Source organism: Melospiza melodia, chromosome 17 (assembly GCF_035770615.1).
Source record: "Melospiza melodia melodia isolate bMelMel2 chromosome 17, bMelMel2.pri, whole genome shotgun sequence".
Taxonomy (NCBI): domain Eukaryota; kingdom Metazoa; phylum Chordata; class Aves; order Passeriformes; family Passerellidae; genus Melospiza; species Melospiza melodia.
Window position 1 is genome coordinate 13,329,828 of NC_086210.1, and position 6,117 is coordinate 13,335,944.

General features: G+C 52.2%; 1 pseudogene; it reads right to left on the reverse strand.

Moving 5' to 3' along the window:
• Positions 1-831: 831 nt before the first annotated feature.
• On the reverse strand, positions 832-1,614 carry LOC134426016 (zinc finger protein 383-like; annotated as a pseudogene).
• Between the last annotated feature and the right edge of the window lie 4,503 nt (positions 1,615-6,117).

A 6,117-nucleotide genomic window follows, 5' to 3' on the forward strand; every position in this document is an offset into this window, starting at 1 on the left:
GGGGATTATGGGATTTGGAATATGGGAACGGCAATGTAAGGTTGACCCAGGGCCTTTGTGGGGTCTGGTTCGGCATCTCTGGACCCCAGGCCTCACTATCTCACAAGGACCAAAGTAAAGGACGGGAGGTGCTCTTCTCCTCGGGACCAAAAATCCCACCTTAACTGTGGAATCACTCCAGGCAGGTCCAAGAGGGGAAAAGAGATCAAGTGTCTGATCGCGGGTGATTTTAAACCCAGGGAAAGGGGGGCGGAGGAGAGAGGCCACGGCCAATGGGATACAACTAATGGGAGGGCTGAGGGGAGGAGTAACCCAGGGCAAGAGCAGCACCGGGGATTTGGGGGAGAGGGCTGTGTGCGGGACAAATCATGTGATACAACATCAACTATTCCCTGCAAAATAACAAGACCAGCCAGTGCAGAACTATAACTAAAGAAACAACTTAGTGCAATACAACCAGACAGTACAGGACAGGGACAGGGAATGAGACTGGGGATGGGATGCAGACTGGGATGGAAGCAGAATGGGCCTAAGAGTGGGGTGACATGGGAATGGGCCAGAGGAAAGGAGGGTGACAGCAGGGAGAGGGGCATCCTGCACAGGGAACTTTGGGAACCAGGATGGGGGAGATGGGAACAGTCCCAGGGCAGGGGGGCCTTGATCAGCTGCCCCAGAACCGCGACCAGGGCCTCCCAGCACAGCTGGAGCCACTCAGCCTGGAGTGCCCAAAGCCCTGAGCAACCCCCAAATCCCTCCCAGGAACCCTCAAATCCCTTGGACCCAGCATTCCCCACATCTCTTGGAAGATCCCCCCATGTTCCCATCAATGTCTCCATTCAATGTCTTTATTTTTTTACTCCAGTTTTGGGTGTTTTGAAGGGACAAAGAGAAATGAAAAGAAAACCCAGGCCATGGGGACCCAGGAGGATGTGGAGCCCGCAGGCAGGTGCCTTCCCAACATGGATCACCGGGCTCTGCCCACCGGGGGTCACTGGGGACCATCCAGCGTGGATCCTCCCATGGGGCTTGGAGCTGGAGCAGCACAGGAAACTCTTCCCGCACTCAGGGCACTCTCAGGGCTTCTCTTAGTGGTGGCTCTGTTTGTGTTGGGTCGAGCTACAGCTGTGCCTGAAGGTATTCCCACACTCGGGACACTGGTGTGCTGTGCTTGAGGAGATCCAAACTGCTCCGAGCCTTTTTCCCACACTCGGAACACTCGTGGGGCTGTTCCCCAGTATGGACCTTCTGGTGGGAGGTCAGAGTGGATCGAACACTGAAGCTCTTCCCACATTCCAAGCACGTGTAGGGCTGTTCTGTGGTGTGCACTCGCTGGTGGTAGAGGTGGGAGCTGTGCCTGTACCTCTTGCCATATTCCCTACACTCCCAATGCCGCTCCCCCGTGTGCACCCAAAGGTGGGTGAGGAGATTGAAGCCCTGGCTGAAGCTCTTCCCACATTCCAAGCACTTGTGGGGCTTCTCCTCATCTTGAAGTTGCTCCCAGCTCTGAGCTCCGGCCGCCTCCCAAGCCTCGGGTGGGTCTTTCCCCCTCAGATCCCTGTGATCTGTGTCTGCAGCCTCTCCTTGTGCCCGATGTCCGGGGCTTTTCCTCCCCATTGGATTCCTGTGCTGTGGAGCCGCTCAAAACAGGCTCTTCCACAAGGTTCTGCTGTGGGGATTTGTCCTCCCTGGTCTCCATCCTCAGCTCCTGGTCTGGGGAAGGAAGGACAAGGAGAGGATGGGATTTGCCTCCGTGCCACAGGGAAGGGCAAGGAGATCCCCCCAGTGCATCCCCAGCAGGACATCTTTGGCAGCAGGGTTGTCCTGCAGCCAGGGGCCGTGCTGGGCTGGGAGATGGAGCAGGACAGAGGGGGAAAGGGGCACTGACTTCCTCCTCACCTGCCTGGGGCTCCCGGGACATCTTCCTCTTCCTCACGGCCTCCTGCATTGGGCCAAGTTTGGGAATGGCAAATCCTGGTTTGGGGATGAAAACAAGGTGTGAGAGCTGGGGATTCCTCCTGCCCAAGCCCATCTCTAGAAGTCACAGGAGCAGGGATTGAGCTGGGAGAGGCCGGGATGGGCAGTGTGGGGCTCTTAGCTGCTCCCATCTGATGGGGATGGGGGAAATCCAATGTGGGGAAAAGGAGAGGCAAACTGTGAAAATTGTGGGCTGCAAATCCACACTTGGGCTTGGTGGGGACCCTGGGTAGGAAATTCCATCCCTTTGGGCTGATGCCCGAAATATAAGCTGGAAATAAATCCCCATGAAGCAGTGTTTTTAGATGTCACGTGCTGTGGTATATTCATACAGTAGGTGTTGCTCAGTGTCACTGTGTCACTACAACATCATCACCTACCTGCCAGAACTCATTTACATCGTATGATCTCATGGTTATTAGACAGTTCTTCTGCACTGCACTTGCACTTTCCTAATTTGGGGTCTGTCAGGAGTCTGTGATTGTCCTGGTTTTGCAGGGGGGGCATTTTAGGAAAGGCTTCCAAGGCCTTCTTTGCATCTGAAAGTTTCAACTTTGTCTTTGGAGCATGTGCAGCTATGGTGTTCCTTGGTGTGTCTGGTCCTAACCAGCCTAAATTCTTTGTTTTGAGGCTCATTGGCTTTGCACAATTTCTCATTAGTACTATCCCTATCTATCTCTGAAGCTCTCCACCTGGTGAGGTTTTTTTCTTCTTTTTTCTGTCTATTGAGCATTAAGCAACTAGTTAACCATATACAAGCTATTGCATTGTAGAAAGCTATTTATATCAGGTTATATAGGCACAAAAAATGTATGATTCAGGTTATCTGTTGTGGTGTGCTGTATTGTCCCATTTTGGCCTTCCAGGTCACTTTCCCAGGTGTGCCAATACCTCTCTCCCTTCCCCCTTGCCCCCATGCTGAGTGAGTCCTGTCACTCAGACCTAACATTCCAGCAAGGCGTCGTGTGGTTGGTCAAGTTCAAAAGATGCCCCTATGCCCAGAGGTCATTGGCCTGTCTGGGTGTCATCTTCCCCTGAGACCCTGCCCCTCTCACCTGGTTGGTGGCTCACCTGTACCTCCCCTCCCCCTGTCCCTGAGCTTAAAAAGGTGATCAGACCATGCGGTCATTGTTCTGTTGGAGCAGGTCCTCACGTTCAGACCTCTGTAACTACGGAATAAACCTCTGGACATTAAACCCTCCAGCAGAATCCTCTCCTTTTTCTCTTCACCATCGCCTGAAGCTATCCTCCTGAGGTAACGGGGTCCCTTACAAGCCTGGACTTGTTCAGTGCCCAGCTGCAACCACCAGCAAGCTAAGGTATCTCTGGGGTGACACGCCGCAGTTGCTGCCTTTGGCCCAGCAGCGAGGGTCAGACTGGCCCAGGCTCAATCTAACTGATAATATTGGGAGCCACTTTTTTCCAATATTTGGCGTCCCTGAGGCGGGCAAAGCGACTCTGCAGCCCAAGACAGACCTGTAGTACCTTGGAGAAGCTTCTAGCAGCTGTGCATCCAGCTGAAAGGGGCTTTGGTTGCAAGGCCCTCGGCTAGAGACTTTGGGAATATTCCCAGAAGAAGTTTCGTGGACTGTTCGGCGCCTCTGGAAAGCCCAGCTCCTTTCTGGTGAGCAGATTTTCCAGAGGGAGGACAGGGTAGCCTCTCTCACCCAAGAGAGGTCCTGTTCCGGTGAAGAGACCTGCCTGTACCCAGCCAGCTACAGCTTCCATTTTGGGTGAGTATCTCTGCTCTCGGTAGGGCAGGATCTCAAAAACAGACTCTGCCGTGAGTTCTGTTCCTTTTTGCATTTGCATTTTTGGCTGCGCAGCCCCACAGACGGGAATTCATTGATTTCTAGCTATTAGCTTTCTGCCGCGTGTTTTGCTGTCTTTTGGAATTCGTGCGGGAGCTCTCTCTCTCTTCCTTTTGGCTCTGCAAGCTCGGCTCTCTCCACGTGGCCGGGAGATCTTTCTCTCTCTCTCTGTGCGGGGGAGGGGGGGCTCTCGGCTCTCTTGCCGCGGGGGATCCCTCTCTTTCTCTCTCTCTGTGCGGGGGAGGGGGGGTTCTCGGCTCTCTTGCCGCGGGGGATCCCTCCCTCTCTCTCTCTCTGTGGGGGAAGGGGGGGTTCTCTGCACACGCGGCGCGGGGGGCCCCGGTTTCGGCTTGCCACGTGGCGTGGCTGCTCTCTCTGCTCCGCGGGGGGCTGCATTCCACGGTGGGGGAGGCTTTGTTTCTGCCTCAGCTTGGCAGGGCGTGCCCTGCTGCTGCTGCCCGGGAATTTTAAAAGCAGTATATACAGCTGCATTGTGAAGCTTTTGTCGGCTCGTTATCCCTTTCCATCTGTGGTTTTTTTAGAAATCGGTAGCTGATTTTGGCTTTGTTTTTGGTCAGGCGGGATTTAGTACTTTGCTTTTTACATCTAACATGGGTTTGAAACTCAGCATTGTACAAAAAGGAGTGTATTATAATATTGTAAGCATTTTGGACAGTGGTAATGTTAAGTTCTCTAAAGGAAAATTGAAACAGTTTGTAAGATGGCTTTTCCTCCACTTCCCACAAATCTCCCCTGAAGAAATCCACAATATTCAATTCTGGGATAAAGTTGGAAATGAATTGATAACCTTAGGACAATCTGGCAATGCCCCCTCAGCTAAATTTGTGTTTTGGAGTTTACAAATTCGTACAGCATTGCTCAAACAAAAGGAAATGGAGAAAAAGCCAAATGTAAAGCCATGTACCTCTACTCTCCCTGTTTCTCCCTCTCCTAGTTCTAAAACCCCTAAACCTCTTTCCCCAAAACTTAGTATTTTAAACAGATCAAACTCATTGGGAAGTCGACGCCCAAATTCTGTTGAAATGCCTGAGTTGCCCTGTCCACAAGGCCCTGGCCAGCCTGCGTGGAATCTTTCCCAATCCCTTGTGTCCCCTCCTCTGAAACCCACAGCACGTGTTAGCCTTCCTGAGAGCAGTGATAACCAAAATGGCCCCCAGCCCCTAGGGGGTCCACAAGATGGTGGATGCCACGTGGCATCTTCCCAAACCTGGTCTTCTTCCCAAAATCCCCTTAAGCATCCCAAAACTCCAGCCCCATCCCCCTCTCCTCCTGTTCCTCGTGACACCTTCCCCCCTCCCTTTCCTGCAGTACCCTCAGCTCCGCCCCTCTACTCCTCCCAGGGGGCGTCTGCTGACGTGATGTCACCAGGTGTCCCCGCCCCCTGCTTGCCCCTTGACCCCGCCCCTTGTTCCCACGGTTTCCCCGCCCCTTGCCGGCCCCCTGTCCCCGCCCCCTGTCCCCGTTGCGTCCCTGCCCCCTCCCCGGGTTCCCACGGTGGGGACACACCCACTGCCATCCCCCAAACCTGTATCTGTGATCCCAATGCTTCCAATTCAAGGGATACAGAGCAGAGAACAGCAGATTCAACGCATAGTCCCATGTTGTCACTGGCTCCTGTTACCTTTCAGCCTGCAGCTCAGGGGGGAGCAGCTCCAACTGCTAATTGGAGTTCTTTTGGATGACAATTGATTAAAGAGATCTGTAAATCTCATAAAGAATATGGTCCACACAGTCCATATTTCCGTGGCCTTTTAAATTCTGAATTGAGTAGGACTGTAGTGATTCCACATGATTTAAAACAGCTTTTCTCCTGTCTCATGACCTCCACGGAATTTAAATTATGGGAAATAGCATGGAAACAACTGCTTAATGATGCTCTCCCAGGCTTGCATTCTGATCCAAACACAGCCAAAGACAACAGTGGTAACCCTATCACCATTGAGCACCTCTGTGGTGAGGGCCAATGGTCTTCTCCCTCAATCCAAGCTACTGCAATTCCTGCAGAAACTCTCGAGAAAGTAAAAGAAGCAGCTGAAAAAGCATTCTTTTCCCTACAACCTGAGGGGCCTTTTGAGCCCTATAGTAAAATTAAACAGCTACCATCAGAGCCTTTTTTGAAATTTGTAGAAAGGTTAACTAGAGCTATTGAAATACAAGTTAAAAAAGATAATGCTAGGGAAGCAATTTTAGAAGAAATGGCATTTACAAATGCAAATGAACAGTGTCAAGCGGCAATCCTGAGCCTTCCTCTCGAACCTACCCCTACGTTAAAGGACATGCTTCTAGTCTGTAACAGGAAAGTGGCTCTGAT